At 36.6% G+C, this 27826-nt stretch overlaps 7 non-coding genes across 7 annotated transcripts; 3 read left to right on the top strand and 4 right to left on the bottom strand.

Annotated features, from left to right (window-relative positions):
* Positions 1–7939: 7939 nt before the first annotated feature.
* TRNAC-GCA (transfer RNA cysteine (anticodon GCA)) lies at positions 7940–8010 on the top strand. Its single transcript has one exon. It is a non-coding gene; the product is annotated as a tRNA-Cys (tRNA).
* A 2599-nt stretch (positions 8011–10609) lies between these two features.
* On the bottom strand, positions 10610–10683 carry TRNAD-GUC (transfer RNA aspartic acid (anticodon GUC)). The gene has a single exon. It is a non-coding gene; the product is annotated as a tRNA-Asp (tRNA).
* A 358-nt stretch (positions 10684–11041) lies between these two features.
* TRNAY-GUA (transfer RNA tyrosine (anticodon GUA)) lies at positions 11042–11123 on the bottom strand. The gene has a single exon. It is a non-coding gene; the product is annotated as a tRNA-Tyr (tRNA).
* Positions 11124–11630: 507 nt separating this feature from the next.
* On the bottom strand, positions 11631–11702 carry TRNAT-GGU (transfer RNA threonine (anticodon GGU)). Its single transcript has one exon. It is a non-coding gene; the product is annotated as a tRNA-Thr (tRNA).
* Positions 11703–14186: 2484 nt separating this feature from the next.
* On the bottom strand, positions 14187–14257 carry TRNAG-GCC (transfer RNA glycine (anticodon GCC)). The gene has a single exon. It is a non-coding gene; the product is annotated as a tRNA-Gly (tRNA).
* Positions 14258–15081: 824 nt separating this feature from the next.
* Positions 15082–15169, top strand: TRNAS-UGA (transfer RNA serine (anticodon UGA)). The gene has a single exon. It is a non-coding gene; the product is annotated as a tRNA-Ser (tRNA).
* A 3629-nt stretch (positions 15170–18798) lies between these two features.
* On the top strand, positions 18799–18886 carry TRNAS-GCU (transfer RNA serine (anticodon GCU)). Its single transcript has one exon. It is a non-coding gene; the product is annotated as a tRNA-Ser (tRNA).
* Positions 18887–27826: the final 8940 nt, after the last annotated feature.

Here is a 27826-nt window from a genome sequence, read left to right on the forward strand (position 1 = left end):
TTACATATTGATCATTTTGCACTAGAATCAAGCTTTTTGAGGGAATATTCACACTATATAGAATATCTTGACTCTGAATAGTTACATGCAAGTCTATATAACATAGAAAAGCAGGCTGCCCATGACGGGTACGTGTGGGGTGAACCAAATTCTCATTGAATTTTATTTTTCCATTCGAAGGGGATCGTACAAGGTCGGCAGTACCCCCTGTGAATACTCCGCCAGTATGAAAAGTTCTTAATGTTAGTTGAGTCCCTGGCTCCCCAATTGATTGACCTGCAATAATACCTACGGCTTCTCCCAATTCGACCAGATCACTATGAGTAGGACTCCGGCCATAGCATAATTGACAGATCCAAGAAGTGCTTCGGCAAGTAAAGGGGGTTCTAATATATATTGGTTGTGCTCGAAATGGTTGTGCTCGAAAGGCAGTTATGAATCGATTGACTAATCCAATTCCAATATCTTGATTTCGCGCGGCAATGCATCGTGAACCGATATATATATCGTCTGCTAATACACGACCAATTAGTGTTTGGACAAAAAGTTTTTCCGTCATCCCATTTTGAGGACTTACAGAAATACCTCGGATAGTACCACAATCTCTTCTACGCACAATAATATGTTGAACTACTTCAACAAGTCTACGTGTAAGATATCCAGCATCTGCTGTTCGCACAGCAGTATCTACAACCCCTTTGCGGGCTCCATAGCAGGAAATTATATATTCTGTCAAAGAAAGTCCCTCGCGTAAATTGCTTTGAATAGGTAAATCAATCATTTGTCCTTGAGGGTCCGACATTAATCCTCTCATACCTACTAATTGGTGTACTTGAGATGCATTTCCTCTGGCTCCTGAAAAAGACATTAGATAGACTGGATTAGAAGGATCCGTTATCCGAAAATTTGAATTCATTTCTTGTTTCAAATATTCACTTGTCGCATACCATATCTCAACAGATTGGCGTAATTTTTCTACCGCGTGTACAGCCCCATAATAATAGTGTTTCTCCAAAAGAAAACTCTGTTGTTCCGCGTCTTGGACTAACCATCCCTTAGAGGGTATTGTTAAAAGATCCTCGATTCCTAACGAAATCGATGTAGTAGTGGCTTGATGGAAGCCCAGAGTCTTTAGTTGATCCAGTATATGGGATGTATATCCCATTCCAAAATGATCTATTAATCTGCTAATAAGTCGTTTCATACCAGTTCCGTCTATCTCTTTATTATGAAAGACCAGATTGGCCCGTTCCGCCATACATAAGTACCCCCTTTTCGGCTGAGTAGGATTCGACAATTGCTGAGTAGGATTCGACAATGGGCCTGAGTCAGTGATTCGAAAATTTAATTAACTTAATTGCCTCAATCTCAATCTGGATTCGCGTGGCAAATAATGATGATACTAGGGAAATCGGAATGCCCCCCGAAAGGGGAGGGGCATCGCCGAATCTAACTTTCTTGTTTAGGTAGTGTATGAATAGGCCTGACTAAATCCTTGTATGGCTTCCTCTATTTCTCTATAAAAAGAAATATGACCAAGAGTGGTTCGAATGTATATCGAACGAATTTCTTTTTTTCTATTTCCCATTATTAGATAGTGGGCATAAATCTCATGATAAGTCCCCAAAGATTCATATTGAACTTCAATCGGAACTTCTCTTGACCCAATGACGCGTTGATCCAGGTTCCATCGTAGCCACAAGGGACTATCTAAACTGATTAGTTTTTGTCTATAAGCTCCCAGTGCATCATAAGAACTAGAAAAATGGGGTTCTTTATCTTTCCTATATTTAAAATTATTATTATTATTGTAATTTACTTTTAGATTTGGGTAGTTTCTGCAACTATTATATCTATTTGCACAAATACCTCGACGCTTTCCAATCGTTAATACATAAAGCCCGATAAGCATGTCTTGGGTTGGTACGCAAATAGGATCCCCAATAGCGGGAGATAAGAGATTCATATGAGAAAACATAAGTAAACGGGCTTCTGCCTGAGCTTCCAAGGATAAAGGTAGATGAACAGCCATTTGATCTCCATCAAAGTCCGCATTGAAACCCTTACACACTAATGGGTGTAAAGAAATAGTACGCCCCTCTACTAAAGTGGGTTGAAAGGCCTGTATGCCTAATCTATGCAGGGTAGGTGCTCTATTTAACAGTACAGGATGTCCCCGCATAACTTCTTGAAGTATTTCCCATACAATGGGTTCTTTTTCCCAAATTTTCCTTTTAGCAATCCTTACATTAGAAGTGGCGCGTTTCGTGATTAAATCGCGAATTACAAATAGCTGAAAAAGCTTTATTGCTATCTCTAGAGGTAATCCACATTGATGTAATGAAAGCGAAGGACCCACAACAATGACAGAACGCCCCGAGTAATCGACCCGTTTCCCAAGCAGAGTCTCGCGAAACCTTCCCTCTTTACCTTCAATTACATCTGAAAGTGATTTGTATACTTTATTGTGACCATCCCTCGTCGGTTGCCCGCGGGACCCACTATCAAGAAGTGTATCCACGGCTTCTTGTACCAATTTTTCCTGGCACATTACTAAATCTGCTGGCGCTAATTCACTTCTTTTTAATAGATAGGCAAGATTGTTGTTCCGACGGATAACTCTCTTATAAAGTTCATTAATGTCTGAAGTCACTACTTTATCTCCAGACCTATAAACAATAGGTCTCAATTCGGGAGGAAGAACCGGTAATAAGCACAAAACCATCCATTCTGGTTCTACATTTGTTTGAATAAAATGTTTCGCCAATTGCATGCGTCTAATCAAAAAAACTTTTCTTATTCGTCTTTTTCTATCTTCCCACTCATCTCCACTATACCCCTCGTCTTCTAATTCCTTCCATTCGACCAAAGAATTCTCTATAATAATTCGCAAATCCAAATCTGCTAATTGTTCTCTAATAGCACCTGCTCCTGTCGCAATTTCCCGATTTCGAAATGTTGCAAAGCCTGGGGTAGAAAAAAAGGGAGAAATGCTGTGGTTACAGGATGCAATTTCCTCTTCGAATAAACCTCGTAATCGTAAAAAAGTGGGTTTTTTAGTGCTGGGCCTAGCAAAAGAGAAATCGCCGTATACTAGGCCCTCCAACTTCTTAAGAGGTTTATCTAAAAGATTCGCGATATAACTAGGAAGACCTTTCAAATACCACACATGAGTCACGGGACATGCGAGTTTGATGTATCCCATTTGATATCTTCGTATCCGAGAATCCACAAATTCGACCCCGCATTTTTGGCAAAATCTTTCGTCTTCGTTTTCAGCTCCGCTCGCTCGAGAATTGCCACAAGCGCAAATCCCGCTTTTTATGGGTCCAAAGATTCTTTCGCAAAACAATCCATCTTTTTCTGGTTTATCGGTTTTATAATGAAAAGTAGAGGGCCTTGTGACTTCGCCAACGACTTCTCCATTAGGTAGGTTTTTGTTAGCCCAAGCCTTTATTTGTTGAGGGGAAACGAGTCCAATTTGAAGTTGTTGATGTTTATATTGGTCAATCATAAAATAGAAATAAGAAAAGAATTTATATTTATTCCGATCAAACTTCCTCCCTATTAACCTGGAAGTTCTTTTCAGATACAAGGAAATGATTCAGTTCTAGAGCCAAAGATCGTAGTTCTCGAACGAGCACTCGAAAAGATTCTGGAGGATCCTCATGATTAGGTATTCTTTTTCCCCAGATCGTAGCATTAAGTATTTCTTGGCGAGCTATAAGATGGTCAGATTTATAAGTAAGTATCTCTTGTAAAATATGAGCAACACCAAATCCTTCTAAAGCCCAAACTTCCATTTCTCCTACTCGTTGTCCCCCTTGCTTGGCTCTTCCTCTAACCGGTTGTTGTGTAACAAGTGAGTAGGGCCCAGTAGAACGCCCATGAATTTTCTCATCAACTTGATGAATTAATTTTAAGATATAGGACTTCCCTATTAGAACAGGTTGCTCAAAGGGGTCGCCTGTTCTTCCATCAAATATTCTGCTTTTTCCCGGGTACTCGGGTTCAAATACCCATGGATTTTTTGTTTCTTTACTGGCTTCATATAATTCTGAAAACACAAGTTTTCTTGAAGCCTCTTGCTCATATCTCTCATCAAAGGGTGCTATTCTATAATGTTTCTTTAGCAGATCCCCCGCTAATCCGAGCGAGCTTTCAAATATTTGTCCCACATTCATTCGGGAGGGTACTCCTAAGGGATTGAAGACCATATCAACGGGTGTTCCATCTTGCAAATAGGGCATATCTTGCCTAGGCAAAATTTTGGAAATGATCCCTTTATTCCCATGTCTTCCGGCTACTTTATCCCCAACTTTGATTTCACGTTTCTGTAAAATATATACACGAACCATTATGTCGAGCGGGTCCCTTTGGATCCATTTCACATCGATAACGCGCCCTCTTCCACCTATAGGTAATTTCAGAGAAGTTTCTTTTGAAGTGGAAACCTCAAGGCCAAATATGGCCCGTAATAATCCAGCTTCCGCGATATAAGATGATTCGCTCGCTATCTGAGGCGTTAATTTACCTACTAAAATATCACCAGTTTCTACCCAGGATCCCAACCTAACAACTCCATTTCTGTCCAAATTGCGGAGTAAATGTTCTTCTAGATGTGGTATTTCTTTAGTGATTTTTTCAGCGGAGCCCTGGCTTGTCGTATCCGTCTGAATTTCATATTTCCGGATGTGAAAAGAGGTATAAATATCTTCATATACCAAACGTTCGCTAATTAGTACTGCGTCTTCAAAATTGTAACCTTCCCATGGCATATAAGCTACTAATACGTTTTTTCCTAAAGCAAGTTCGCCCCCAATTGTAGCAGCTCCTTCTGCTAAAATTTGTCCTTTTTTAATGGATTTACCCCGTGGAACCCGGGGTTTTTGGTGCATACAAGTATTTTTGTTAGAGCGACGGTGGTTAACTAAAGGAATACTTATAGTCTTCCCACTACTTGATAAAAGTATCTTATGACTATCAGTAGAAATGATCTTTCCCTCGCGTTCGGCTATAATGGAAACCCTCGAATCTAGAGCTGTTTGGCGTTCCAATCCAGTTCCAACAATGCATTTCTCGGACCGAGAAAGCGGAACTGCTTGGCGCTGCATATTAGAACTCATTAAAGCCCGATTCGCATCATTGTGCTCAATAAAAGGAATGAGAGAACCCCCAATAGAAAAATATTGGAAAGGAAAAATACTTCTAACATGAATCTGTTCCCATGCAATAGTCAAGAATTCTTGACGGTATCTAGCCGGAACAACCTGTTCTTCCTGAATACCTTGATTCAAGGACAAAGAATTTCCTGCTGCTATCATATAATATTCATCTCTATTTGGTGATAGATAAACCACCTGTCTCTCTTTTTTTTCTTTTGCTTTCTCAGCAGATATTTCATAAAACGGACTCTCTATGGATCCCCACAAGTGATCAATTCTCGCATGAATTGTTAAGGATCCAGTAAGTCCAACATTGATTCCTTCAGACGTGTCAATTGGACAAATACGCCCATAGTGACTCGGATGAATATCTCGGCTCCGAAAACTTGCGGTTCTCCCCGTCAACCCTCCAGGACCTAAACAACTCACTTTTCGCCCATGAACAGTTTGTGTCAATGGATTCGTTTGATCAAAAACTTGAGATAACGGGTATGTGCCAAAAAAGGTCTCATAAGTAGTTATTAATAAAATTGAAGTTGAAGTTGGAGTTACCAAAGTTTGGGGAGTCGGTTTCGATTGACGTATGAATACTCTACGAATAGTTTTTTGAACTGCATGTTGTAAACGACCAAGAGCCAATCCGAATTGATCTTGTAACAGATCCGCAACCGAACGAATACGTTTATTTTTCAAGTGATTCATATCGTCATCGTCAAGTATACCCGTTCCAAATTTCATTCCAATCAAATGATCCGTAGCGGCCAATACATCTCGTGGTAACAAGAATGTATTGTTCTGAGGAATATCAAGATTAAGTCTCCGATTCATATTTCGTCGACCAATCCTTCCTAATTCACATTTTTGTTGAAAAAATTTCTTTTGTAATTCCTCGCATAAGGACTCCGAAAATACCAGGTCCCCACCTACACAAGCAAATTGTTGATAAAACTCCAAAATAGCTTTTTCTTTTGACTCAATCCTCTTCTTCTCTTTAGCATTCGGGAAAGACAAGAAAATTTCAGGGTAGGAAACATTATCCAGAATTTCTCTTAGATTCGAACCCATAGCTGATGATAGAACTAGAATAGATATCTTTTGTTTTCTACTCACGCGAGCCCATATCCTTTCTTTTTTATCAATTGCTAATTCCGATCTCCCCCCCCAATCTGATATTATAGTGCCAGTGTAGATAGAAATTCCCTTATGATCTAATTCCGAGCGGTAGTAAATACCAGGACTTAGCAATATTTGATTGATCACAATTCGGTATATTCCATTTATAATAAAGGTTCCTAAGGAATTCATTATAGGAATGTTTCCGATAGAAATGGTTTGCTTTTGCACATCGAAACCAAAAATTAATCTCGCAGATACATATAATTCGGAAGAATAGGTGAGTGATTCATACACAGCATCTCTTTCTTTTATCGAGGGTTCTAGCAGTTGATATCCTTTCGCAAATAATTGAAATGCAATTTCGTGATCTGGATCTTTAATTGTTGGAAACTTGTCAAGTTCTTCTGCCAAGGCTTGATTAATGAACCTACAAAATCCCTCGAATTGGATCTGACTAAATCCGGGTATTGTGGACATTCCCTCGTTTCCATTCCGGAGCATCTTAATCTTAAGTTTCCTGTTTATCAAAGAAAAATTCCATTATCAGCTCACTCTTCATCAATCCCTATGGATCGATCTAGCAATCATGGAATCTATATTCTGTTTACTGAATCACATGAAATTCTAGGGAACTCCACATACGTATTTCATATATGTATTTCATACATATGAATAGAGACCATTTGGACGAAAGTTCGAGTTTGCCAGGGGTACAAATGAAATGAAAATGAATTGATAAAACATTCCTACAAAAAAAATTCTGCCACTTATACTTTATGTTATGATATTCTAATCAGATTGGATGGCAAAGATTTCTCATTTTATCTCCTTTCTATGAATGTAATAAAGCCGTAATATAATATACTAGAAAGTTTGACTTTACTTCGATTTAGAATAGCGTGCTTACTTTAATTTCTCAAAATAATTTGAGGGTTCTTTTTTATTTCGGATCGGAGTAGTATAATTGCTAGAAAATTCAGTATTTCATTGTGGAATTCTAAAATAAAGTAAGTCCCTTTTTTAAGTACATGCCAATCTAGTTATCCACCTCTCCCCATATCCATGCTTTTCTTTTATCGTAATTTCACTTGGGTACGCCAAGATAGTCAGGTTATACTCTATATCAGAGCAAATTTCCTTTTTTTATTCAAGATATTTAATTTAATACTTTGAAAAATTAAAGCATGATTCCCCATAGAGATATGTACATAAAGGGGATCTTTGGATAATAATGCTGTTCGGACCTAAAGTTTACCTATACACGGATTAAGCATAAAGCCATAATATTTTATTATGCCATTGAAGGGGGGGGAGATAATACCGATTTAAGAGTAGTTCACTACTGCAATAAAAAAAAGAGAATTCTAGTTAACGGTTCCAATTTATTCTGAATTTTGCAGCCTGTGAATAGAAATCCACTTTTTCTTCTTTTTCATCTCAATAGAAAGAAATGGGAAGTTTTATTGTGTTAACAATGTATGTTTTAAGATAGAATCTATCGAGGAGAATAATAGAAACTGGATCAAAAAAAGCAGGAATAGATTTTTTGAAAAAGATTGGAAAAAAGTAAGTAGAATTATATTCAAAATAAAAGGGGCTTTTCGTAAGAAAACGTGGATGAATACTTGCTGTTTTCTAGATTTTTGATCGGATTTTTTGGCGGCATGGCCAAGCGGTAAGGCAGGGGACTGCAAATCCTTTATCCCCAGTTCAAATCTGGGTGCCGCCTGATCAATAAAATACTTAGGTTTTTTTTATAGTGCTGATCGAATTCGATAAATTTTTACTTCGCATAAGTTCGGGCAAGAGAGTAACTGGGCCTGCCGATACTGGGTTTAGAGAAACCATACCATAGTTCTATCCTCAAACTAGGGTTAGGGTTTGTTTTGACGGTAGTGGCCAAAATGGTTATCAATAGGGGTGAGGTAGTGTTTCCTTATTCTTTTATTATATGAATTTGAATTGGTTCTTAATTGAGATTCGATTTGATAATTTTAAAATACGAGGATAAGATGTCAGAAATCTTGGTATCCAAAGAAAGGTCCCTAAGGGGCATTCTTTTTTTTTTTCAATCTAAGATTCAAGAAGGGACTCCACGAAAGAATATCAAGACTTACTAATTATTATACATTTTTTTATCGTACATCTTATGTTACCTACATACACTAAAGTAAGGACTACTTAATTCTAACGAGAATCAGATTAAATAGGTCGATCAAAAATCAATTTAGGAGTTGTATTATGGATAAAATCTCTTCATTCTTTCATAGAATGATACAAAGCAAGGCTGCAGGGTTTAGGTCAAAAATAAACATTAGGTAAGGTAGGTATCCAATAAATATTTATCTATCGATAATTTTATGGTATATTCGGGCGTCCTTTGCTTAAAAAAAAAAAAAAGAGTAACAAAAGGAATAAAAAATCTTCCTATTCCCGCTTCTTCTATTCAGGACATCATTCCCGTACTCTTTCTTTTTTAAGGAAAAAAGGGCTATAGTATCTCGTATTTTTAATGCTCTCTAATTCTACCAGAATTCCTATAAGAATTTGTTAGGAGTAAATTCCTTGAACTGATTGATCCATGGCCTTAGGGCGGAATCCCTTTTTGACTCTGTACCCTTGATTCCACTATGATTATTGATCAATAGTAGAATAATCCCTTCATAGAAATAGGAGACATAATTTAGATGGATATAGTAAGTCTCGCTTGGGCTGCTTTAATGGTAGTCTTTACATTTTCTCTTTCACTAGTAGTATGGGGAAGGAGTGGACTCTAGGGATACTACTAATTGATTAAGTAATCAAATTGTTGTATCAATTCTTTTCTTTAATGGATCATTTTGCATTAATCATTTTGTCAAACGTTATTCTTTAATCTTTTTCTTTAGTTTTGTTTCACTCCTGTAAGAAACTCTTGTATTGTAAGTTGTAATGTAAGAAAGAGCCATTATACCAATTCAGAATTTCTACTAGAAATGACGAATGGTTAAAAAAAGTTCTATACATAAGAAAATTAGACTTTCTTCCACGGAACTATTCACGGCATATCACACATTTTCCATTTCCTTTTACTTTTTACTATAGTCTATTCTTCATATTATTTTTCTTTCCTTCCATGGATTCTTTGGTCAAGAATTGTCTTAGATTTTTTTATTTTGACCTGATTGAAATTAAGTGGATGCAATGAAAAAAGAAATTGAATTAGACTACTTAACTATTTCAATCTACTAATCTATTCTATGTAGATTCAAAGATAATATAATAGAAAGAATCTAAAGTGTCGTAGAAAAAACTATATGTAGTTCTTTCTACCACACTTTAAGATTCCAACCAGATCCTTTCATTTAAGACTTGGATTTTTTTTATTTAATCCCTTTTTAATTTCTTCAATGATTAATTGGAATTCCAATTAATTATTTTGGCTGACTGTTTTTACATAAATAATAAGTAAAAAAGAAGTAGGAACTAGAATGAACAGTGCAGTAGCAATAAATGCGAGAATATTGACTTCCATAACCTCTTTATTTTTTATTTTCACAATAACTCGGGATGTAATCCCATGGAGAGGAAAAAGGGGTATCTTGTAAATTCAAGGGTAGGGCTTGCATTCTGATAATACTGAATCAATTCAATATTATGAATATCGGATCTATCAAATCAATTCATGGATGAGAGTTATATTTCACGGATGAGAGTTATATAGTATAACATAGGAAGATCCTCTATCCACACTAAGACCAAAATGGGTTTTTTGATTGGATTAGGAATTCCCTCTTTTTTAATCCTTTTCTACTTTTTCTTTTCTATATCTCTAACCCACGAGCTTTCTTAATCTTATACTTTCTTAATCTTATACAATTTCCCTTCCTTTTTCTTATAGTTATACATACAATTATGTATGTATTATATGACCAACTTTCACTTTCTATGGGTCACATAGACATCCAAATAAGCAGTAGAAGTGAGATGGGGAAAAGAGGTCTGAAATAAAAAGGGAATACGATTTATGTATGGATTCCGGTAAAATACCGGTACTCTATTCCATAAGAGTGGAATAGGAAATTAAGATGAGGATGGTATCATCATAAAGAAAGATAGAGTAATATAATATCCTAAATTCTACTAATCCACATATCGTATGTGTGTCTTTCTTTATCGATTGGGAGTAGTGAAAAAAAAATTCCTATATGCCCTCCCTCCCTCTTTAATGAGAGATGCAAAATAAAAAAGTGAAGTAAGGGTGCCCTGTGGGTATTTGATCTTGCTCCCTGCCCCTTTTTTTCATGGAAAAAGGAAATATCAATTTCTCCATTCATTGAACCCTAGTTCGGGACTGACGGGGCTCGAACCCGCAGCTTCCGCCTTGACAGGGCGGTGCTCTGACCAATTGAACTACAATCCCCGCGGGGTGTATGGCATACCCATTCTTAAATAGAACCATAAGAAGATTCGATTCGTCTTTCGTACTCTAAGAAATAGACGAATCATATACTACATACCCACATATTATATTATACGTGGGTATAGTGAGAGTGACATAACTAGTATGTCGTGATTTTTTATCACTAAAAATGGATAATAATCCAGCCTTCAATAAGAAAAACTCTTTTGTTTGTAAGAAAGGAATGAGAGAGATATGGATTAGAAAAAAAAATTTCCCTTTTTTCTTTATCTTTTATTTCTATAGATCAGACATTTTATTTTATGGAAGAAAAACAAAAGGATTTAGTTCATACTCACGAAGCCCTAGATTTTTGGTTTGGGCCGAGCTGGATTTGAACCAGCGTAGACATTGTCAACGAATTTACAGTCCGTCCCCATTAACCACTCGGGCATCGACCCAGGAAGAATTTATTCTAGGGTTTTTGCTAATCTATGATTAACCTCCTTTCATAATACTCCCTACCCCCAGGGGAAGTCGAATCCCCGCTGCCTCCTTGAAAGAGAGATGTCCTGAACCACTAGACGATAGGGGCATCACTAGACGATAGGGCCATATACAACCGCTCGTGATTATACTATAATCATAGTATGAGCAGTTTTTTGGAATTGTCAATATACTCGAAAAGTATAAATAGATCCAAAGCAAAGAGTTTTTCCAACTTTTCTGTTATGTTTTCATCTAGGATTTTTTTTAGTTGATCGTTATAGATTAATTCTCCGTGCTTCATTTAGTGTTCATACCAAAAATGCATCCATCCCGCACTAAGTCATAAAATTCTCTAAAAATATAGAGAAAGTTTCAAAAACAAAGAAAAAAAGTGAATCAATTTAGTAGAAAAGTACTCTATCAGATTCGAACCAACGACTTACGTCTTAGCACGAGATTACTCTACCACTAATTTAAAAAGCCCTTTATCGGATTTGAACCGATGACTTATGCCTTACCATGGCATTACTCTACCACTGAGTTAAAAGGGCTTTTTATTTAATTCAAAAATTAGCCACTTGGATTTCCCATTATGGGTCTACTGCATAATGTACATATTATATATATAATATATAGAGATAGAGAGAGAGACATTATGTAGAGATTGTATATGTATATATCGATATCTTGAGAGCTCAAAATAAAATTAATAAAAAAAAACATACCCTACATAACATATCCAACTCTTCTTGGTTCAGGGTTTTCCGTTTCCGAAGACTAGTAAAATAGGCGGATTCTGGAACCCCAAGGATTCAACGGTATATGGATATGGAAAATATAAGATTTCCGATCCTAGCGGGAAAAGGCGGGGAACAGATACCCAATAGGATATAGGATCCTTGGGAGGAACTTTTGGTAATGGCCTTGATCCTCTATGCTATTTTTTATGTGTTCTTAGTTCTATTGAACTTTTTGCATTCTTTTAAACAAGAATCTAATAAACTAGAATTGAGTCAGTGGAAAAAAGGAGAGAGAGGAAAGTGTTAAATGGAGAGAGTCGACTAATCAGAGACTTTTAGGATCTTCTTTACATCAGGTAAATCTGTCGGCCCTGTCCGTTTTTTTCTTTAAGTTACGACTCTTTGCTGCTTACTTCTATCAAGCCATAGGGAAAGTCTATGATGAATTTGGAAAACTCATCTCACTCTTACTCTATGGCTCGGACTTAATGGGGGAAGAAAACATCTTCCATAATTTCTTTTTTGTTCAATTCTGGACAAAAAAGAAAAGGAAAAAAGGAATTTATAGGGACAGTGTTACCCCCTATATCCCCTAGTTTATATTGTAGGAATAATAAAACAATTTAGCAGTCTGACACACTTACGTCCTTGCAAAGTAAATAATTATTATTGTAGTCGTAACCGTAGAATAGGATCCTAATCAAAATAAATACATTTGGTTCAGGCGCTATTAGCATGGTAAGAAAAGATTTTTTTTACAGACCAGAGGGGCTATCTAAATCCTAAAGTAAAGGCGAGCGATCGAAGTAGAAGTACCAACGGCTCAGTGTCATGAACCTTCTCCATCTGATTCAATAAGGGGGAATTAGCCTTCTTGTCAAATGGCTATCCTTGACAAAGGGTACCATTTATACCATAATCTACAATGTAGCGGGTATAGTTTAGTGGTAAAAGTGTGATTCGTTCTATTAATAACTGAATTTGAAATGATATACTTAAGGCATCCTTAAGTTTTTTATTTTTATATTCCGATGAAAACTTTAGTTCTTATAAAGGATTAAATCCTTTTCCTCTCAATAGCATATTGAGGAAGAATATACATTCTGGCGATTTGTATCCAAAGACTAATTTAAATTGCATCCAAAATAAAAATAGGATTATGAGTACAGAGTCGCGAAGCATAATTTTGCATTGGATTAAGTATTCCAATTTTGAAAATATGAGTAAAGGATCTATGGATGAAGATACAAAAAAGTTGATTTCCAATCGTAACTAAATCTTCTTAAAATAAGGAATAAGGAAGCCAAATAGCTAAAAAACGATAGTTTTGGTTTACTAGAACCATCCGCATATTGTTTCAGCTCGGTGGAAACCCAATTCTTTTCCTCAGGATCTCTTGAATGAAATTAGGGAACGAAGTAAGTAGATTAGATGAATTTAGATAGAATTTCTATCTCCTACTCTATAAGGATCATCTAGAAAGCGGAGAGCTTTGGTTCCATTCAAATAGAAAAGCTGACATAGATGTTAAGTGGTGAGAATATCCATAAAGGAGCCGAATGAAATCAAAATTTCATGTTCGGTTTTGAATTAGAGACGTTAAAAATAATCAACCAACGTCGACTATAACCCCTAGCCTTCCAAGCTAACGATGCGGGTTCGATTCCCGCTACCCGCTCCATTCTGTATAAAAGGAGTATTCTATTTGTCTAGACATGTTAGAGGCTTGTATTCAAGCCTTTTTTGTCCACCAGTTTCTGGTACTCCAGAGCGGAGTAGAGCAGTTTGGTAGCTCACGAGGCTCATAACCTTGAGGTCACGGGTTCGATTCCCGTCTCCGCACTTAGCAGTCTGTATAAAAGGACTATTCTATTTCTCTAGATATGTATGGTAGAGGGGCGTATCCAACCCTTTTTTATTCATTAGTTCCCGGCCCTAGAGGGCAAAATTGAGCAGTTTGCGAAGTCACTTGCCTTCAAAAAAAGAAGGCGCAAGGCCTCTCCCTACCCTGCAGAAAATAAAAATGAAACGAAAGGGACAGTCTACCTCTCCCTTCCCTTTAAAAAAAGTTTGCCCGTTGTTTGTCTCAGTTAATACCCAATTTTTGGAGCTCTGTTGGCGAGTTCTATTTCTGCCTCTGGAGCGCCCTCTTTTTTTGAGTGGGATGCAAAGGAAGGGTAAGATAGTAAGGGATACGGCACTAGACTAACACCTAATTAATACTTAATTTAATATAAGTAGTTAAACAGTTAACTAGACTAAACTTTTTATCATAGTACTTTGATAAATTAAGCGGGCGAGCGGCGGGAATCGAACCCGTATCTTCTCCTTGGCAAGGAGATATTTTACCATTGAACTACGCTCGCTACGGTATATATTTTATAGCGTATATCCGCCTGGGTCGACCTTCTATGTCTGGGTCGACCGTTTCATTTCATTTTCTATTATATTAGAGTTTTCCTTTTTTTATTATCTGTCAATGAATATTCTAATGGGAATGGAATTTCATAATACTGAAAGAGAAGAGCTAGCAATTCGGAACGCAAATTGCGTTTTAATACGTCTCACTATTCTAATTTTTTAGAAGAAATGGCCTTTATTATTTCTTTTTTATGGGGTTAATAAATATTAACCAAATTTCATTTAAGAAATGAGAGAATTCAGAATAGCTACGAGAAAGACTAGTCCAATCCATAATGATGTACCGGAAAATACAACATTTTTATTATTTGACCAACCATCAGGAGAAGCAAATACAAGGGGTACACTAATTACTAAGACTGAGGAAGTCGCAATTAATGCAAAAACAGCTAATTGGAAAGCAATAGTCATATTTCTAATCCTCCAAGCTACCATCAAATAAAGTTGACTACATATTTGATCCCTCACTTAAACCAAAATTGTAAAAAAATACAAGAAGTAGGAGGGGTTTAATCATGAATCCATTGATTCTTCTCTTTAATTCAAATTTATTACTTAAACCGCTTTTTTATTTGGATATGGGGGTGAGAAGAGATTATTTACTCTTTATTTCACAAGCGGGTATAGCGGATCCTGTATCCGTGTATACAGTATACAGAGATATATCGAAAAGGAACTTGTATCTGATATCTTTCTAGAGGCTAATAAATCTTTTTATTTTTTATATGGCTATGTTCTATTTGTAGGAGTAAAATAAGGATTAGGCTGTGGAGAGATGGCTGAGTGGTTGATAGCTCCGGTCTTGAAAACCGGTATAGTTCTAGGAACTATCGAGGGTTCGAATCCCTCTCTCTCCTTTTGCTTATTGAATACGTTTGTTTCTTTCATTTTTATTTATTTTTTTTTTCTGTCCCTTATCTTTCTTTCATAAAAAGGAATGAATGGCTCGGCTAGATGGAATAACCGAGCCAGAACAGAAAAAAAGTAGAACAGGTATAAATAAGAAAATCTTAGTTAAGAGGGTTCATGTAAAGAACAGGTTCCAAATCACGATCGATTCCCTTTTCAAAACCTGCTGCAGCAGCTCGGGCTCTTCCTGCATGCCATAAATGGCCCACAAAAAAGAAGAATCCTAGAACAAAATGAGAAGTTGATAACCAACTTCTAGGAGAGACATAATTAACTGCATTGATCTCGGTAGCTACGCCACCCACGGAATTTAAAGAGCCTAAAGGAGCGTGGGTCATATATTCTGCTGAGCGTCGTTCTTGCCAAGGTTGTATGTCTTTTTTCAACCTACTCAAGTCCAAACCGTTGGGGCCCCTTAGAGGTTCTAACCATGGAGCACGAAGGTCCCAAAAACGCATAGTTTCCCCTCCAAAGATAACCTCCCCAGTTGGGGAACGCATTAGATATTTACCTAAACCTGTGGGTCCTTGAGCGGATCCCACATTAGCTCCAAGACGCTGGTCTCTAACTAGAAAAGTAAATGCTTGAGCTTGAGAAGCTTCTGGCCCGGTGGGTCCATAAAACTCACTCGGATAAGCTGTATTATTGAACCATACAAAACAACAAGCGATAAAACCAAAGACAGATAAAGCAGCTAAACTATAAGACAAGTAAGCTTCTCCAGACCATACAAATGCACGGCGAGCCCATGCGAAGGGTTTGGTTAAAATATGCCAAATTCCGCCAAATACACAAATAAAACCCAACCATACATGCCCACCAATTATATCTTCTAAATCATCTACACTAACAATCCACCCTTCTCCACCAAAAGGAGATTTTAGTAAATAACCAAATATAACACTGGGACTAAGGGTCAAATTGGTAATTTTTCTTACATCTCCCCCCCCAGGGGCCCAGGTATCATATACACCGCCAAAATAAAGAGCCTTGAGTACTAGAAGAAAAGCACCTAGACCTAACAAAATTAAGTGAATACCCAAAATTGTAGTCATTTTATTTCTATCTTTCCAGACATAACCAAAGAATGGAAAAGATTCCTCAAGAGTCTCGGGTCCCAGAAGCGCGTGATAAATGCCACCGAAGCCTAAGACTGCGGAGAGAAATTAGGTGAAGTACGCCAGATACAAAGTAACGGAAAAGTATCTAGAACTTCCCCCCCTGGCCCTACTCCCCAACCTAGAGTAGCTAAGTGTGGAAGTAAAATCAACCCTTGTTCATACATGGGCTTTTCTGGTACGAAATGGGCCACTTCAAATAGGTTCATTGCTCCGGCCCAGAATACGATTAATCCGGCATGAGCTACATGAGCTCCAAGCAGTTTACCGGACAAATTGATAAGTCTGGCATTCCCAGCCCACCAAGCAAAGCCGGTGGTTTCTTGGTCACGACCAGCTAAAACGAAAGTTCCATTAAAGAGCGTTTCCACGTGGTAGAACCTCCTCAGGGAATATAAGATTTTCATGAGGCTGATCCTGAGCTGCCATCCACGCACGAATACCCTCGTTTAAAAGAATATTTTTGGTGTAGAAAGTCTCAAATTCAGGATCTTCCGCTGCACGGATTTCCTGGGAAACAAAGTCATAGGCACGTAAGTTCAGAGCCAAGCCAACTACGCCAATAGCACTCATCCATAAACCGGTGACGGGTACAAATAGCATAAAGAAATGTAACCAACGTTTATTGGAAAAAGCAACACCAAAGATTTGGGACCAAAAGCGGTTAGCAGTGACCATTGAATAAGTTTCTTCAGCTTGAGTTGGGTTAAAAGCACGGAAGGTATTTGCACCATCACCGTCCTCAAATAGAGTGTTTTCTACGGTCGCTCCATGAATAGCGCATAGCAGAGCCGCACCTAATACTCCGGCAACTCCCATCATATGAAATGGGTTCAACGTCCAATTATGAAATCCTTGGAAGAAAAGGATGAATCGAAATATCGCTGCTACGCCAAAACTCGGCGCAAAGAACCAACCAGATTGCCCCAGTGGATAAATAAGGAATACAGAAACAAAAACAGCAATTGGACCAGAGAATGAGATTGCATTATAAGGCCGCAATTGAACAGACCGAGCAAGTTCAAATTGGCGTAACATGAAACCTATTAGTGCAAAAGCCCCGTGGAGAGCTACAAAAGTCCATAGACCGCCTAATTGACACCAACGAGTAAAATCTCCTTGTGCTTCGGGCCCCCATAGTAGCAACAAAGAGTGTGCTAAACTATTGGCAGGGGTAGAAACTGCTGCGGTTAAGAAATTACAACCTTCCAAATAGGAACTAGCCAATCCATGGGTATACCAAGAAGTTACAAAAGTTGTCCCTGTAAACCAACCCCCTAAAGCGAAATAAGCACAAGGAAAGAGCAATAGGCCAGACCATCCTACAAAAACGAAACGGTCCCTTCGTAACCAGTCATCCATAGTATCAAATAGATCATTTTCTTCTTTAGGAATTCTACCAAGGGCTATAGTCATAGTGATCCTCCTATTCAATTACTTCAACCATTTCCGAGCACCTCATATCACTTTCCAAGGCATATGATAGTTTTATTATCTGTGGACGATTTCTTTCTCGTTCAATGCCCTTTTTCAATGGTCTCGAAGAGAGAAATTTCCCATTTTTATCTATGGAGTCACAGTCACAACCGAGGTCGTGGTAAATCCATGAATTTGATTCGATTTGTTTTTCTTATACTATTTATTTGTTTTTCTTATACTATAGAAATAGAAATAAATTGTTTTTCTTATACTATAGAAAGAAATAAACCTTTGAATTCAGCATTATTCCAAGACTCCTATTTCAAAGTCTATCTTTTAAGGGAAAAATGCAAATAAAAGTAACCCTTCTTTTCCCATTCCCTCTCTATTGCATGGGTGGAAGAACTAAAATAATAGAGGATTCTGAAAAAAAAAAATGGACCTTCGAAATCCAATTTTATGTGTAGCGCAAAGGAGTTGCGATTTCTTCTTATTCCTATAGAACATCTAGTAACAAGAATATGAAATCGTAAATAGCGAAAAATTCTTGTCTTGCGCGGTCTAAGTCTAAGGAAATAAAAAAAATTCGCTTATACAATTTCATCTACATCGAATTTATATATCAGAATAGCGGATAGAGGCATCATTAAAGGAGTCAGGTCTACTTACTTTATGCTTCTTTCCAATTTTATGGTGGATTTGATAAGAACCCTTTTTGCTTTCTTGATAAATAATCGACAAAAAAAGCGTTTTTTTTATATAACCTGCTTGTTTTATTATAATTATAACAAGTCCTATATGGAAATGCCCGCTAAAGAGAAAATCTATTTGATTGTCTCTCGGCCAATATCGATTTTTAGAAAGAAAAAACAAGAATTTTCTTCTTTTTTTATTAACATTAAGAAAAAAGAATATAATTAAAATGGAATTGGCAATATAATTTTTATAGACTTTTGAAAGAAAAAAAAGGGGTTTTTTGCAACCGTTATTTCTTATTTCTTGCCTATATCATATCACGGAAACCTTTCGCTTTGGAACGTGGAGAGATGGCTGAGTGGACTAAAGCGGCGGATTGCTAATCCGTTGTACAATTTTTTTGTACCGAGGGTTCGAATCCCTCTCTTTCCGCTCCCTTGGATCATTTGGGACTTTCGAATTGGAAAGAATTCTGACCCCCGGATTTTCTCATAGATAAATGTACGAAACAAATCCAATAAGAAAAAAAAAAACTGAATTTTTACTCCTCGCGTCCAGGATTCCGTCCTGGGTCATTAGATAAGAATCCAAAGATAAAGAGTGAAACAAAGAATATCACTACTGTATAAACAAAAAGTTTGAGAGTAAGCATTACATAATCTCCAAGATTTTTTTTTAAGGAATAGATTACCAGTTTTTCCTTACCACACGGATCCACTAGGATGGTTTTTTTTTATACCTAAAAATGCAAAAAAGAATTCTTGAAAAAAATTGCAAGAATTCTTTTATAATAAGCACTCTTATCAATAGCAAAAATAGGGTTAGGTGGTTAGGTATTGTGTAGGTACCTTTAGGTACCTGCTCAACCTAGGTGCAGGGGAGTAGAAAGGCTGATCCAAATTTATTGCTGTAGCTACCCATTCAATGTAGAAGAATTTAAATTTTAGAATCGAAGGTTCATAATATAAAAATATAAAACTTCTCGGCTTTTACCCATTTTAAAATTTTTTTGGAATGAACACATCATTCAATTTGGCATACAGAGTACTAAAGATTTCATCGAAAACTTACAGCAGCTTGCCAAACAAAGGCTAATAGAAAAAAGAATAGAGGTATAACAGGCATAATATCCACGATTGGATTGAAAATAGCATAAGCTTCGGGTAATTTGGCAAAGAAAAAACTAGTAGGATAAAGAACAGAATTAAAACAGATACAGGTTAAACTAAGTATATTAGGCATAACAAGCATTTCATTCTTGTAGAGTAAATAATTGGATTTTTCTTGAGTTATTTTTTTAAGGGAAAGAAGGAAAAGGCAGATTCAAAATCTTTTTTCTTCGGACTTTCCCAAACACAAAATACCTCCTTGTATTCGCACTCTCAAATGAGAGTGGAATAAATTCGACTTTCATATAATATCTTAATAGAATTCCATGTAATGATCAATGCATTTTTTTGATTCTATATTATCCGCATGTGTAGAATACTAGCAAGAGAATATCCCTCCTTTTTTATGTAATTGAAATGGTATTGACGAATAACAAATAAACATACTAGTGTTTATTAGTGTCGCATAAAACCCGAAATGGGGCGTGGCCAAGTGGTAAGGCAGCGGGTTTTGGTCCCGTTACTCGGAGGTTCGAATCCTTCCGTCCCAGATTGTTTCTGATGAAACAAACGGTGAAATCATATAGTATTCCGTACGAGACAAAAGTTTATTAAAGAGAATAATGATATCTTATTCTTTCTCAGAAAACATAATAAAGTCTTAAGTCCAGTCAAATTGACTATCTTTTTTTCATGAAAAAATGGGATCTATCAAGCACATTCAGGATATGCCTCTACTATAAAATCACTTAGTCATATTTTTTTCTTCCTTTTGGTATTCGAGTTGAAGAAGTACGAGAATTCTATAACTACCAAAAACTTTCAATCTTTTCATTGGAATAGTTTATTTAGTTATTATAGTTAATTGTTTTTGGTACTGAAAAAATATATTACTACTAGAATTCTAATTCTAGTAATTAAATTAATTAAACTTTTTTGGAGGTTGATAGTTTATTTATTGAGGAAGAGTCAATCCTTCTTTTCTCACTTCAAGATTGATCATCTCGAGCCATCCGTTGAGGGTGGAAATTTAAGAATAAATAAGTTTTAAGCAAACTTGTTTAGTCGTCTTTTTCAAACTATGTTTCATTCATATGATAGAATTTTAATATGGGTTTAAATAAATTGGATCTTGGCGGAGGCTTCCCGGATAAATACTTACTTTCTTTTATCCATATTGCTCCATAGATAGCAAGTTTTAATTAGTATAAAAAAACTAAACCAATGACTATTCATGATTCCATCCATATTGGATCAATTCTCTATACCACTTTGCAATGAAAAGAGGAATGTTTGTTATGGTAAAACTTCGTTTAAAACGATGTGGTAGAAAGCAACGTGCGACTTGAAGGACATGATCGATTGTGGATTTTGCTATCCATCATTTTCCATAGTAATGAAAATGCTCTTGGCTCGACATAGCCTGTTCTATTCGTTCCGAACCAAATTTGCGCTGGGTTTAAGTAACATAGTACACGATGGAGCTCGAGAGGACAGAATTTTTTTTATCAAGGGAAAGAATCTAGGGTTAGTGAAAACTAATAAATTAGGCCAACTTTGTCAGTCTATCCTTAATATAGAAATAAATCGAAAGGTTAAAATAAGAAGAAAGTCCAATAAAAGTATATCAGAATCAATCCCTCTTATTAGATTTCTATAGAAGAGATAAATGCTTTATCGAAGGAAATAAGAAAAAAGGGTATGTTGCTACTCTTTTGAAAGAAAAAAATAGGAATTCCCGAAGTAATGTCTAAACCCAAGGATTTCACAAATCAAAGATAAAGGATTCCAGAACAAGTAAACACAATTTTCAATTGTCTCAACAACAGAGTTGGATTAGAATAAGGAATAAAAGTCAATTCGTTCGAAATGAGACAAAGAAAAGAGTTTAAAGACGACTCAAAAATTTTGGAAGGATTTTGCCTTCGAAGTTTGTCAGGCAAAATTAGCCCACTTGAGTCATGAGTATAAATGAAATTTGTTTTTTCTGTAAGGAAATTAATGCACGTCATAGTCTAATTTCTATTATTATCGACAGAAATTCGAATCATTTTCTCGAGCCGTATGAGGAGAAAACCTCATATACGTTTCTAGGGGGGGGCGTTGTTTATCTACATCTATCCCAATAAGCTGTCTATCGAATCGTTGCAATTGATGTTCGATCTCGAAGAGAAGGAAGAGATCTTCAAAAAGTAGGTTTTTATGATCCGATAAAGAATCAAACTTGTTTAAATGTTCCAGCTATTCTCTATTTCCTTGAAAAGGGTGCTCAACCAACAAGAACTGTTTATGATATTTTAAGGAAGGCAGAATTCTTTAAAGAAAAAGAAAGAACTTTGAGTTAATTGAAGAACTAAATGAATCAAAAAATAGGATAGGAGAAGATTATTAGTATTCCTAGTTGTCTAATTATTTAGACACAATTTACCTCTTTTTTAATCCTATTTGGATTTATATTATATCGTGCCAATCCAACATAAGCCCCTATTTTATTTACTTTTTCTATCTAATTTGTTTTCTTACCATTGTATTTCCATTGACAAAGGTCTATTGAACAAATAGAATTTGTAGATAGATGGGTCTCTTTATCCTCACTCCATATTCAATTTTTCCGCCTACACTTCGCTCAAATGATAAGGGTGTTCCTCTTGCATGTATTCTCATACAATATAATATATATTTTTTATAATATATATTTTTTGTTAATAAAAATCGCTAAAAATAAGGAGAATTTGGCCATCGTGATTAGGGTCGCTCTTTTTTTAACTTTACTTTAGTGGAATTTCACCGGACCTGTTCGTTTTGGCATTTGAGTGTTTTTCATGGTCGATAAAAAAAATCTTTTGATGTCTTGCTAGTTCAATGTTTTGACAGAAGCGCGCGGTGTAATTCCATTGATTTTTGGATTTCGATCGTATCTAAGATCCTTTTTTTATCTGGGTTGCTAACTCAATGGTAGAGTACTCGGCTTTTAAGTGCGACTATGATCTTTTACACATTTGGATGAAACAACAAATTCGTCCAGACTCTTGGTAGAGTCTAGAAGACCACGACTGATCCTCAAAGGTAATGAATGGAAAAAATAGCATGTCGTAATAAAATCAATCTTTTTTGAATGGAATCCAAAATTACGATTTTCTGGGTCTAATGAATAAATGGATAGAGCCTGGCTCCAATTCTGGTAAAATAAAAAGCAACGAGCTGAACTTCCTAATTGGAATGATTCCCCGCTCTAATTAGACGTTAAAAATAGATTAGTGCCGGATGCGGGGAAAGGTTGGGTTTTCCTATGAGTGGACCCTTTATTTTTTCTTTTTTTTTTTAGAAATCCTAATTATTCTTGATTATGGATTGAATAAGGGATGTTATGGATTGAATGTGTAAAAGAAGCAGTATATTGATAAAGAGGCTGTATTCCAAAGTCAAAAGAGCGATTGGCCTGCAAAAATAAAAAACTTGTTCTGTTCTTTTTTTTTAATTAGAACAAACATAAACTAATTGGGTAGAAAAGGAGCAGAAAAAGATCTGTGGATTAGACTCCCTTTCTTTCCAGGGTTTGTATTAAAAATGCAACACCCTGTTCTGACCATATTGCACTATGTATCATCATTCGATAAACCGAGAAATGCTTCTTCTCTCTGATTCAAGTAGAAATACAAATGGAAAAATTCGAAGGGTATTCAGAAAAACATAAATCTCGTCAACAATACTTTGTCTACCCACTTCTCTTTCAGGAATATATTTATGCATTTGCCCACCATTATGGATTAAATGGTTCTGAACCTGTGGAAATAGTTGTTAGTTGTAATAACAAGAAATTTAGTTCACTACTTGTGAAACGTTTAATTATTCGAATGTATCAGCAGAATTTTTTGGATAACTCGGTTAATCATCCTAACCAAGATCGATTATTGGATTACAAAAATTATTTTTATTCTGAGTTTTATTCTCAGATTCTATCTGAAGGGTTTGCGATCGTTGTGGAAATCCCATTCTCGCTACGGGAATTTTTTTGTCTGAAAGAAAAAGAAATACCAAAGTTTCAGAATTTACGCTCTATTCATTCAATATTTCCCTTTTTAGAAGACAAATTTTTGCATTTGGATTATCTATCACATATAGAAATACCCTATCCTATCCATTTGGAAATCCTGGTTCAACTCCTTCAATACCGTATCCAAGATGTTCCATCTTTGCATTTATTGCGATTCTTTCTCAACTATTATTCGAATTGGAATAGTTTTATTACTTCAATGAAATCCATTTTTTTTTTTCAAAAAGAAAATAAAAGACTATTTCAATTCCTATATAACTCTTATGTATCAGAATATGAATTTTTTTTGTTGTTTCTTCGTAAACAATCTTCTTGCTTACCATTAGCATCTTCTGGAACTTTTCTGGAACGAATCCACTTTTCTAGGAAGATGGAACATTTTGGGATAATGTACCCTGGTTTTTCTCGGAAAACCCTATGGTTCTTTATGGATCCTCTTATGCATTATGTTCGATATCAAGGAAAGGCAATTCTTGCATCAAAAGGCACTTTTTTTTTGAAGAAGAAATGGAAATGCTACCTTATCAATTTCTGGCAATATTATTTCTGTTTTTGGACTCAGCCGCGAAGAATCCATATAAACCAATTAGCAAACTCTTGCTTCGATTTTATGGGGTACCTTTCAAGTGTACAAAAAAGTTCTTTGTTAGTAAGGAATCAAATGCTGGAGAATTCATTTCTAATAGATACTCGAATGAAAAAATTCGATACCATAGTCCCCGCTACTCTCCTCATAGGATACTTATCAAAAGCTCAATTTTGTACTGGATCGGGGCATCCTATTAGTAAACCCATTTGGACAGATTTATCAGATTGGGATATTCTTGATCGATTTGGTCGGATATGTAGAAATCTTTTTCATTATCATAGTGGATCTTCGAAAAAACGGACTTTGTATCGACTAAAGTATATACTTCGACTTTCATGTGCTAGAACTTTAGCTCGTAAACATAAAAGCACGGTACGAACTTTTATGCAACGATTGGGTTCGGCATTTTTAGAAGAATTTTTTATGGAAGAAGAGCAAGTTTTTTCTTTGATGTTCACCAAAACAACTCTTTTTTCTTTCTGTGGATCACACACTGAGCGTATTTGGTATTTGGATATTATACGTATCAATGACCTGGTCAACCCTCTTAATTAATCATTAGACGAAATTAAGAAACAGGAAAGGGTTGATAAATGATCAAGAAAAAACTTTTCTATTTTTCATTCTGAAATGTTCTTTTTATTATAATAAAGAGTAGGTGAATCAACTTACTAATTAAAAAAATTAGTAGAACTTCCTCTTTGGAATAGAAATTGGCTATTTCTACATAGGGAAAGTCGTGTGCAATGAAAAATGCAAGCACGATTTGGGGAGGGATTTTTCTCTATTGTAACAAGGAAGAATTATCTACTCCATCCGACTAGTTCCGGGTTCGAGTCCCGGGCAACCCATATAGAAAAGACCCATCAAAGTTTTTCACTTTGACTCACTTCATTTACAAATACAAAATTATTGGTTTGGTTAATTTAGTTATATGGATAGCTAATCTTTGGGCTGACTTGGTTGACATTGGTATATAGTCTATGTTATACTGTTAAATAACAAGCCTTCTATTATCTATATTCTAGTTAATACGTGTGCTTGGGAGTCCTTGCAATTTGAATAAACCAAGATCTTACCATGACTGCAATTTTAGAGAGACGCGAAAGTACAAGCCTGTGGGGTCGCTTCTGCAACTGGATAACTAGCACTGAAAATCGTCTTTACATCGGATGGTTCGGTGTTTTGATGATCCCTACCTTATTGACCGCAACTTCTGTATTTATTATCGCCTTCATCGCTGCCCCTCCAGTAGATATTGATGGTATTCGTGAGCCTGTTTCTGGTTCTTTACTTTATGGAAACAATATTATCTCTGGTGCTATTATCCCTACTTCTGCGGCGATCGGATTGCACTTTTACCCAATTTGGGAAGCTGCATCTGTTGATGAGTGGTTATACAATGGTGGTCCTTATGAGCTAATTGTTCTACACTTCTTACTTGGTGTAGCTTGTTATATGGGTCGTGAGTGGGAACTTAGTTTCCGTCTGGGTATGCGTCCTTGGATTGCTGTTGCATATTCAGCTCCTGTTGCAGCTGCTACTGCTGTTTTCTTGATTTACCCTATTGGTCAAGGAAGCTTTTCTGATGGTATGCCTTTAGGAATCTCTGGTACTTTCAACTTTATGATTGTATTCCAGGCAGAGCACAACATCCTTATGCATCCATTCCACATGTTAGGTGTAGCTGGTGTATTCGGCGGTTCCCTATTCAGTGCTATGCATGGTTCCTTGGTAACCTCTAGTTTGATCAGGGAAACTACTGAAAATGAATCCGCTAATGAGGGTTACAAATTTGGTCAAGAGGAAGAAACTTATAATATTGTGGCTGCTCATGGTTATTTTGGCCGATTAATCTTCCAATATGCTAGTTTCAACAACTCTCGTTCTTTACACTTCTTCTTGGCTGCTTGGCCTGTAGTAGGAATCTGGTTCACTGCTTTAGGTATTAGTACTATGGCTTTCAACCTAAATGGTTTCAATTTCAACCAATCTGTAGTTGATAGTCAAGGTCGCGTTATTAATACTTGGGCTGATATCATCAACCGTGCTAACCTTGGTATGGAAGTAATGCACGAACGTAATGCTCACAACTTCCCTCTAGACTTAGCTGCTGTTGAAGTTCCATCTATTAATGGATAAGGTTTTTCTGCTAACATATAAGAATTTTTGAAGACAGAAATACCCAATATCTTGTTCTAGCAAGATATTGGGTATTTCTGTCTTTATTTTGAATCTTTTTTTCTTCTTAATCTTTCTATTCAGAATTCAGTTAACGACGAGATTTAGTATCCTTTCTTGCATTTTCATAACTCGTGAAATGCCGAGTAGGCACGAATTCCCCCAATTTGCGACCTACCATAGGATTTGTTATGTAAATAGGTATATGTTCCTTTCCATTATGAATCGCGATTGTATGGCCAACCATTGTGGGTAGAATGCTAGATGCCCGGGACCACGTTACTATTGTTTCTTTCTCCTCCTTCATATTGACCTTTTCTATCTTTGCCAATAAATGATGAGCTACAAAAGGATTCGTTTTTTTTCGTGTCACAGCTGATTACTCCTTTTTTCCTTTTTAAAGAGTGGCATTCTATGTCCAATATCTCGATCGAAGTACGGAGGTCAGAATAAATAGAATAATGATCAATGGAAAAAAGAAAAAAATCCTTTAGCTGGATAAGGGGCGGATGTAGCCAAGTGGATCAAGGCAGTGGATTGTGAATCCACCATGCGCGGGTTCAATTCCCGTCGTTCGCCCATCGCATTATTGCAAATTCCAAAAATGCAATTTTCCATATTCCTAGTTACGTATTTACTTACGGCGACGAAGAATAAAACTATCGCTATATTTTTTCCTTTTCCTAGTTCTTCTTCCAAGCGCAGGATAACCCCAAGGGGTTGTGGGTTTTTTTCTACCAATGGGAGCTTTCCCTTCACCGCCCCCATGGGGGTGGTCCACAGGGTTCATAACTACCCCTCTTACTACGGGGCGTTTACCTAGCCAACACTTAGATCCGGCTCTACCCAAACTTTTTTGGTTCACCCCAACATTACCCACTTGTCCGACTGTTGCTAAGCAGTTTTGGGATACTAAACGGACCTCCCCAGATGGTAATCTTAAAGTGGCCGATTTACCCTCTTTTGCAATGAGTTTCGCTACAGCACCTGCTGCTCTAGCTAATTGCCCACCCCTTCCACGTGTGATTTCTATGTTATGCATGGCCGTGCCTAAGGGCATATCGGTTGAAGTAGATTCTTCTTTTCTCTCAAAAAACCCCTTCCCAAACTGTACAAGCTTCTTCCAAAGCATACGGCTTTCTAGATGTATATGACGATCTCTAGACAGATGGATCTTATATGAATCATATGATGAAGTACCACATGAGTGGATATATAGGAAAGGAATCCAAATCTGCCGAATCGCTCATGTTATGATCTTCTACATCCTAGGTCTCTGCGTTCCGTCATCTGGCTTATGTTCTTCATGTAGCATTCAGATCGAATGACTCTATGAAATTACGTCGATACTTCCACATATTATGGGTAACGTAGGAGACATCCCTATTTTCCCCCGGGGGTCTTAATTACCACTGCTTAGCTTTCAATTTGCCTCTGAC

The sequence above is a fragment of the Triticum urartu genome, unplaced genomic scaffold, assembly GCF_056163025.1.
Source record: "Triticum urartu cultivar PI428250 unplaced genomic scaffold, HENAU_Tu73 scaffold2, whole genome shotgun sequence".
In the NCBI taxonomy this organism is placed as follows: Eukaryota; Viridiplantae; Streptophyta; class Magnoliopsida; order Poales; family Poaceae; genus Triticum; species Triticum urartu.